We start from the raw sequence: 10,087 nt of genomic DNA on the forward strand, positions 1-10,087 counted from the left end.
GCGGCAGACCGGTACCAGCGAATGAAGGAGCGCGTGCAACAGAGGAATCAGAGTTCCAGCACGTATTTTCACCCTAAAGTACGTTTGTGCCTAGAGGCTCATTTAGACTTTAATGAAACTCGTGAGCAGGTGTTGATAGGCCTGAGGTCGAGCCGGCTGTGCTCAATGTTGATGGGGCTTACGCATGATTATGAGGACGACCTCATTCATGATATCCAGGATTATGAGAGAGTGGAAAGACAGAGGCAGGAGCGACGCGTACATGAGCGAGGGTTCGAGGAGGGCTACACGTATCTGAAGCGCACTGCAAGGCAAGGTGACCAAGAATGTTTGACAAGGCCTATGATGCGTGACCAAGACCACCCTTACGGAACGACAAGGGAGAGCACAAACTACAACTGTGCCGCATTTGGACACATTTGTAGGAATTTCCCAGAACCGAAGCGCTAGGTAACGTGCCTACGCTGTGGACGGGCTGCACACACGCAAAGGCACTGCGGGCAACAAATCAGCGTGGTTGACGACACTGCTGCACGGCGAGGGCTTCTGCTAAAATACGTGGCCCCTCATCACCGGCAAAATTAAATTAATTGGGATGGTGGACACCGGAAGCTCAAGTTGCATTATGCGCGCTTCCGCTGCTTCCCGTTGTGGCGTCGAACTAAGGGCGGGAAACAAGACACATTATGGATTTGGGAATACAAACTCACCCGCTGCGTGCACCATTGGTACCTGCAAGGCAGACTTGGAAGTAGATGGCGTGGTTGCGAGAGCTGTCACCATTCTTGTTGTTGCGTACGAGGCACTCTCAATTGACGTGATAATAGGAAGAACATTCACGGAACTTCCGCATGTCAGCTATGGGAGTGCGGATGGTTGTTTCCGCTTTTGGCCGAGAAACCAATGCCCCTTCACCCACCTGGAGGCAGCGCCGAGAAAGCGGCTGCGGCTCGTGACATCCGAATACACCCAGCTAGAAGGTGAATTCGTGAGCTGGGTCACTCCCACAACAGAAAGCGGCTTTACAGGACCAGCTGTTGTGAGCCGTTTGGGACGCGATGTCCTTGTCGATATAATAGGCGTTAAGGTGACGCTGCCACTTTGTCCGTTCGACGGTGAAATGACAGTCATGAAGAAAGGACAAACGTTTGGGCGTACGTTGGCGGTTGATATCACCGAGGAAAAGAAAGATGCACCAAGCAATGTGTATGAACCATTGAGCGAAAACAGAGAGGAAGTGCGCACGATCTCAGAAAGCGGCCAATTCTGTAGCGTGAAGTTAATGTTGGAGAGTGTGTCACCGCCGAACAGAACTCGGAGCTACTGAAGCTGCTAAATGAACACAGAGAATGTTTCGCGATGAGCCTCGAAGAGCTGGGGTGCACAAATATTCTTGAAACGGACATGCAGGAAGCCCTCGGAAGTTCGCCTGTGGCAGTGCGTTCCTACAAGATGAACTTAGAACAGAGAGAGACAATGAGAGAAATCGTTCAGGAATGGAAGCAGAAGGACAATGTGAGCGAGACCCATTCTCCTTACGCGCGTCCGGTGATCCTGGTGAAGAAAAAGAACGGCGAAAAGCGACTCGTCGTCGATTACCTGCGTGTTTGTGTGTGCAGCCTTTCCTTCATCCTTGTCTTGTTAGCGCAGTTGTTTATCGCATCGAATCAGCTCAATTCAACCACAAACGCACTTGAAGAACCAAACGAACTTCGGACAGAGGCTAGAGCTCGTATTATCGAGGAGCAGGGACAAAGCAAGCAGGCCTACGATCGTCGTCACTTTCCCGCAATGCTGTACGATGTGGGAGAGGTGGTTTTAATAAGCAGAGCGCCTCAGATATCGGGAAAGCCGACAAAAGCACAAGCAAGATACCGGGGTCCGCTTATTGGAACGAAAGCCTTGCCGTCGGACACCTATCGAGTAGCGGATTTGGCTAGACAAGGCACAAATAGGTTCGCGACGACTGCGCATGCATCGCAGCTGAAGGGGTGGCCTATGACCGACTGCACCGCCGGAGATGACGACTCTACTTCGGAGGAAGATGACGACGAAGAAAATCAGTGCGGTGCCCCAGGGCAAGCTTCCGTGAATGCCAGACTGCAGGGAATGCGACTACCTCCTGAAGGATTTCAGTCAAGCTGAGGAAACACGACAAAGCACTTTTTCGAACGAGCTCGAATAATGATCTTAACCAGTGCTTGTCATTGTGCGTTGTTTGTACCTGATTTTGTGTCGCTCTACACGATGTCCATAAGGAATGTGTATGTTGTCTCCATTTGCGCGCGTAGCATTTTGTGAAATTTGTACCATTCGCACTTGTTTGTTTTGCACCCTTCCTTTCTTTCTCTCTTCAGTTTAACGAGCACGTCAAACATGTCAGGATGCCCGAGTGTAGGCAAGTGTAGCGGGAGTCCGTTTCTTTCTATATGCTCGCTTTTCTAATGGCCATTCCTCTTATTTTACGGCCAAGGGGGTTGAGGTCCTTCTTTGTGTGAGAGTCCCTGTGCGGGAGGGGGCCGACGCAATGTTGCCAATTCCGAGGAAGCGACCTTGACTCAGACGCGGGACGGCTCCCACCCCGACGTTTCTCGGAAGAGGACATTTGCACGTGTGCGTCCCTTCTCTCTATTTTTCTGTGTTTTCGGGAAGTGTTTGTATTTCTTTCAACTTTTAAGTTCGAGACTGTCAACTTTGACGAAAAGCAGAGCACCCTCTTTGTGCGGAGAGAGGAGTGCGGAAAACGGGCGAAACGGGCGAAGCGGGGAGTGTGTGTCCGAGCGTGTGCGCGAGCGGTTCTTGTGCGAAATCGTGCCTAGTATTTTACCCTTGTACAGTGTGTGTATTTATATATTAAATGTCATTAACTGTAAATTATAGTCCATCCTTCTATCCTTTTGTACATTCTTTTCCGCGTTAGCAACTCTAAAAGCTAACAGAAGGTAAATATTGGATAAATTCGAGGGAAAAGAAACAGAGTGTGGAATTATACCGAAAATGGAAAAGGCAGACCAGGAAGGAAGCTTTCTTTAATAACTCAAGAGGCAGTGCCCTACCTTTTGAAGCTAGATCAGGGTGCCTTAGAACACGCAGCTGCAAAAAGAAATTTAACAAAGATGACGCATGTGCTGTATGTGGTAACTCCAGTGAAACAATTGACCATATTATACTCGAATGTAATGGTATCCATCCGGAAGTCGATACAGGCGCAGTCACCCTTCCTGAAGCTCTGGGGTTTAGAGATACCAGTGGCCGGGTGAACAAACCGTCAGTGGAAGCTAGCAAAAAACGACTAGAAGATTGGTGGCTTAAGAGCAGAAAAGTGACATAATGTTAATTATATAGAAACAAAAATTCAATAAATAGAATAACCAATCTAAAACAATAGTTAAGATATAGGGAGAAAAATGAGCATGATAGCTACTGCTACCACCCCGTTTCAAAGGCGACGCTCCTATATTCCATCAATCCATCAATCCATCAATCAATCCATCAATCAATCCATCAATCAATCCATCAATCAATCCATCAATCAATCCATCAATCCATCCATCAATCCATCAATCCATCCATCAATCCATCCATCAATCCATCAATCCATCCATCAATCCATCCATCAATCCATCAATCCATCAATCCATCAATCCATCCATCAATCCGTCCATCCGTCCATCCGTCCATCCATCCATCCGTCCGTCCGTCCATCCGTCCATCCATCCGTCCGTCCGTCCGTCCGTCCGTCCGTCCGTCCGTCCGTCCGTCCGTCCGTCCGTCCGTCCGTCCGTCCGTCCGTCCGTCCGTCCGTCCGTCCGTCCGTCCGTCCGTCCGTCCGTCCGTCCGTCCATCCATCCATCCATCCATCCATCCATCCATCCATCCATCCATCCATCCATCCATCCATCCATCCATCCATCCATCCATCCATCCATCCATCCATCCATCCATCCATCCATCCATCCATCCATCCATCCATCCATCCATCCATCCATCCATCCATCCATCCACGTCGGAACATGTAAAAATAAGAGGGACACTAATGATCCGCTGTTAAGATGCTATAGCATTTCGCACATACAGACAATGCTTGTCACTTTTATTTTTTTTTATTTTTACAGTATTTACTCACCGATACTTAGCATCTGCTAACCTTGTCTTTCCATTCTGAGCAGTACACCTCTTAACGCAGTTTTCATTTCTTCAACTATTTCAATTACTTAATCGATCGATTGCACACTCTGAAATTTAATTAATGAGCATAATAGAGGATTGGCTTCCATTCTCAGCATCCTGACACTTATATATTTTTTCAATTCCTTTAATTCTCCGTTCTATTAGCTTCAGTGATTTTGTTAACTGCCTATCATCTACCGCAAACCAATCGGTCATCAGTCACTAGAACTGTAAGGATTTTCACGATACGATTTCTTTTACTCGGGCCCCCTATTATTTCCGAATCGCGGTGCGTATTATAACTTCTACGCCGGCAAATTTTCGACCGGAGTACTTGCATATCTCTCAACACCTAACGCGAGTGGCAAAATTGAATCCCCGTTAAATGTTTGAGCACGCGGTGAAATGCACACGCAAAAAAGTGACTATTCTGCACAAAGCGATAATTACGCAGACGCTCATTTTGTTTCTAAGTAGCAATCGTCCCTAATGTCACGGCACTCAAATCTATAAACTTATAAATCGCAGGTAATGACGCTACAAAGCGCGAGCAACGTTTTAAGAGCAGTTCGGGAAGCAGAGTGGTTGTGTGGTTTATTGTGTTTAAGGTCGCAAAGCTAGTTCGAGATTTCTTCCCGGCAATTAACCATCTTTTGTAGTTTCGCGTTGCGTATCCGACACACCTGCCATGTACGCTTTTTTACACGCTTTCTTGGTCGGTATGAAGCGGAAGGTTGTGACGATGATTACATGGCTGCATAGTAGAAAGTCCGTGTGTGCACTGCGGTGTTTACCTGAGGAAGCATAGCGCAGGAAGAACGGAGAACGAGGACAACACAGAACTTACGCGTTGTCCTCGTTCTCGCTTCTTCCAGCGCTATGCCTCCCGAGTTAAAGGGGCCCACAAACACCTCCCGAGCACTCCTCACAAACTATCTCAGTCGCTAGATTATGCTGCGATACACATTTGAACGCAATAATACACGTCTACGCGCAGTGCAGGTCCCACAATCCCATTCGAAAGTTGGCGCGTTCTTTCCTTCGACTTATGCCAGTCCTCCTCCTTCTCTGTGCAACGCTGCTACGTGCATGCGTTTTCGAATTACTATTGGTCTGCTTCTTTGCGACGTCACACAGCCATTAAACTATCGCTTATGCCAGAAAAATCGAAATACGCTTAACTTTTTATTATCAGGAAAGAAAATTAGGATGTTTTGTAGACAGAAACATTTTTTCAAAGCTTTTTTTTCCTGCACTTCCGGTCTCGCGCGCGCACGCGCGCATCTTTGCCCTTCGCGCAGGCACCACGGCAATCGCGGCGCGGTCGCGAGCGGCGATCTCGTTTCAGTTCCTTGCAGTGTACTTGCGGGGCACTTTCCGCCTGTGAATGTTCTCGTTTCTTGTGTCGCCCATGCGAAATGAACTTCGAAGTCGGCTTACAGGTTTACAACATTAAGTCGGTGCTTTAAATGTCGGGCCCCAATCCACTGCGCCTTACGTAGTGCAGCAAAATTTCGGAGGCAACCGCTGCTCCGTTCCTGTGTCCACCAAACCAAAATACGCACCTCGGATCAAGTCAAGGCGACAACATACGCTGGTAAGTAATGTGTTTACTAGCTTGAACATAGCGCACAGATAAGCGACGGTTTCACAGGTGCAATGAGTTATACCTCTGTCACACGAGCAGATTTAATGTCATTCGAATCGAATGTCATTCGATGCATCGAATGTCATTCGGTTTCTTTCGGTGCTACACGGTAAAATATAATGTCATTCGCAAATGGTAGCAATTACGATCAGCTACAAAAGATGCTGCACTTAAGGAGCATCAGTGCGCATAAAAGGCGTTTGAAATCACTATGTAACATTTGAAAGCCGATCGAAACATTTCTGTACGATAATTCAAGCGAAAAACATTACTTTTGGCTGCGCTGTAGCGCTTTAGCCATAAAAATCCAAGCCAAGTATCGAGTCACCCAGAAATCCGAAATATGTAAACAAACAATATGGCTGAACACAGCTGAGCGCGGATACACAGTGCGGAGACGCACGGAGACACGTAGAGCATGCAATTGGCGTCCAAACTGTGAGGCGCTCAGTCAAAACTTTAAATAGTTCCGAGATAAACATACGGAGAGATGCGGTTACCAAGGAACACAGAGCCCAAAATGATCGTGAGTCGCTGCCATTACTGGACCACTGCTGTGACCGAGAGTAATGCCGTTCCGCGAGAGTCTGCAGTGCTAATAATTTTACACCTAAATTAACAGGTTTTAAAAAAAACTTTAGAAATATAATTTTTAAATTTCAATGTGCGCAGAATACGTTGTTGCGTTACTTGTTTCTGCTGCGTATCTGGCGTCAAGAGTACACATTCGGTTCGCGATCGAATGCGAATGAGTTCCCCAAACTCATTCGATGAAGAATGTCATTCGAACCTAATCACATTAAATTTTCTCGTGTAGCATGGGAATAATGACGTTAGATGCTAATGTCATTCGATACGAATGACATTAAATTTTCTCGTGTGACAGGGGTATTAGTCATTGTTGTGATGCATCATTACTGTGGCGGCTATTAAAATCCTACCGTCTTAACCGTTGACTTGATTGCGTGAAACTACTCACGGAGGTTGCATTTTGTCTCGTAGTTAGTTTGTAGGTTATAAACTTTTGCCTTATAGTAAATTAGCTAAGACAACTGTACCTACCTGGCTTGGCCGTGCGCGATGCGCGAACCCGTGGTATCATGTGCCGGCGTTGGCAGCTTTCGGCCCCCCGATACTGGCGCAGATTGCGGGTTCGCATTGTACGCAGCAGCAGCGAATAAGTACCCTTACCCAACTTACTGCGAGTAAATAAAAGTTACCGCAATATCAAAGCTCCGTGTGCAGTTTCACCACAAACTACTGAGCGGTTAGGCCGGTGAGATACAAGACGCCGCGGTAAACACGTATTAGCATTCGCATGCTGTATCTGCCCCTTGCAAGGTTTCACATGACGTGCAGTGATGAGGAGGCACCGAAGAAACAAAGAAAACAACTTTATTTCGAGAGAAGGCCTACAGAATTTCTCTAGATAAGTCCTAGAGCATATTCCATTATGTCCTGAGGGTAAACAATTGACGTTATTAAAAAGAAAAAAAGAAATTTCTCTCCGCAGCGAAGCGTTGTGTTTTCTTAGTCGCTCAGCAGTATAAATTATCGCTAAGAACACATTATTATATCGCCCACATAATAATAATAAGCGCAATTACACTGTTGTCTTGTAAACTGTGGACCTTAACGGATGCGGAACAGCGAGCCTGTGAAAAGAGAGATGTGACATGGTCACTTGTGAAGTCGGCTCACTTTAATTACTTCCAGCTTGACCTCAAGAAGCTGAACAACTCTGATCGGCATAATTATTCGCTATCTAGCTTTACACACACCCTGAACCCACAGTTGTTCTGTCTTTCCTACTTTTTGTTTCAAGTGGCAGCTTTGATGCAATACTTGAAGGGCCTGCGAGCGGGTCGCACACCATGTGGAGTTGCCGCGATAAGCAAACAGCAACATGCTTTGTGTGCACGTTTGCTTGGCCGCAGCCAGAAGCGAAACACATAGACATGGGTACAAGACTGCACTCACTACGACAAAAAAGTCATATGAAACTGCTCTCCAGTTATTGTTAGTCGCAGCAAACATATTGAAACAATTGTTTTGGCTCCAGCGGCCAATGCTGTGCCTCGCTGATGCCAGTCCGTTGAGCATTTGGGTTAAGTATACTGACAGTTGTGCTGTGCAATTGAATAGTCATGATGAAGCACAAATCTGTGCCTGTGTGCAGCAATTACTTCTTTTGACGGTCTTTCATAGGCATCAGTCATAAGGTGGCGCTCTGAAGCTATGCTTGCAGCTGTGTCTCTGTGTGAAGAGCCCTGAGACCGTTTCTCCGCATCCTGGAGGAGCCTCTGGACGTACGCTGCGCGAAATAGCCATCGTGATTACAACAGTTCACTTAGTTTTTTTGTGTAATAATATAAGTAAAACAAAGTTTTAACTTGCAAAAAGTATGCTCCATTTTCACTGAAGCGGCACTGAAATGTCCTTTTCTTGATTTTGCCATTTTCACTTTCCAGCCGTCCTCTCCTTTCTTTTTCTGTGCCTGGAGCTTAGAAGAATTTTCATTAAAGTGAATAACAGCCAGATGTGACCTAAAAAGCAGGTAAATATGAATGAATTTCTCATACTTTGGAAAAAAATGTGTTTCTTGTTGCCTACTAGCAAAATTATACCAAGTAGAGGCTACTATAAGAAACCATTATGCATTATATTCAAATCACTGCAGCAGAGATTGCTTTTGTTTTAGCTTCTATATCCAGCGCCTTTATATCAAATTAAAAATGTGATGCAATGATCTTCAAGCAGAAAAATGAATGTATGACATGGGCTATACAACTTCATATCGTGGATCACCCGTGTTCTCCCTGCTGTGGTATTCTAGCGATCATCATTAGTCCAAGTGATCAAGTGAACCTTGAACATTCTTTCAGTTTCAATACATTTGCTTCGGGACATTCGAGATGGTTCTAGAGGGGTCGGAAACTTGCGCTGATAACTTCCAGTTCTTTAAAAACTACCTTTGTCTTGGGACTGCACTAAGATGAGGAGCACAAAAGAGAGACAAGGTGTTTTTCCAGCCAGCCCTCCATGCTCGCCCTCAACTTTGTGTCATTGCAGTGTCTCAGCTCATGTCATTTTTGTCTGTATGTATTCCTGGTGCACTGTTCTTTATCTCATCCCATCTGCCTATTCTAATATAACAGCAATGACTTCCAATGAGGACCCTTGGTGGCCTGTGCAGTATGTCTATAGCCTGTCCTTGTCATTACTCTCTCGTTGTTGTTCTCCGTCGCAGCGCTCGTAATTTGCAATCATGTACCAACTAGCTCAACTTTCCGTATTACTGTCTATAGCCTCCTGTCTCACTTTTTCCACGGAAGGGGATTACAGAATGGCTAGTGCTACCATTCTACCAAATATGTTTTTAACATATTATATGAAGCATCCTTGAATGTCAGAAGTGTGCACTGCAGTCTCCTCCAAATGTATGATAACTACCTTTGACATGGAAGTGTTCCAAGTTTCGAAAAGAAAGACACAAGATACGTTCAGCTAATTTTACAGCAGTGTATTTACTATCAGGATGGAAGGATTGTGGCAGCTGGCTCATAAGGTGATTTCTGTGCCTACTTTATGCAGAAGTTGGGATTGAGTTACGTGGTGGGCACTTTTTTTGGCAGATGTCAGGGTCGACTCCTGTGAATCGCAATTGTAGGGTCTCGTTTTACCTGGCCTGATAACATGAGAGCTCCAGATCCAGCCCTGCATTAAGGAAACTAAAGTCAAGCCCAACTTTCATAAAAAGAAGGCGCCAAATGCGTCCAGTAACACAGCAGCTTCCCCCTCCTCACATTAAAAAAAAAAAAAAAAAAACCCTTTGAACTTTTTTTCTCTAAACCTCAGCACTAGACCATGAGAATGACTGTTTTGAGGTGCTTGAAATTGGTCACAAGGCAATTTTTCAGCCCTCCAGGGCTATTCCATAGCACGAACTAAAAGCAATCTGCTTAGTTGCAAGTTCCAATGGGCTGCTTAGCAAGTTGAAGAATCAAAAGGAGCAAAAGGAAATGGAGCAAATGATATGAACTTCTGGTCTTCTTTTTCGCACTGTGTTCTATTTCCTATGGTCTCTGTTCCTTTTATAATGACAATATGATGTACATACATTAAAAGCTTCATGCAAGGACTTATTGTTTGCACATGCCATGCAGAAAAGTTGGACTACATAGTCACACTGGAGGGAAAAATAATGTCTTAGTCTTCTCTTTCATTCAACAAACCTTACTTGCATCTCACCATCTGAGTATGCAATTG

Source organism: Amblyomma maculatum, chromosome 7 (assembly GCF_055883805.1).
Source record: "Amblyomma maculatum isolate TAMU_Amacu chromosome 7, ASM5588380v1, whole genome shotgun sequence".
In the NCBI taxonomy this organism is placed as follows: Eukaryota; Metazoa; Arthropoda; class Arachnida; order Ixodida; family Ixodidae; genus Amblyomma; species Amblyomma maculatum.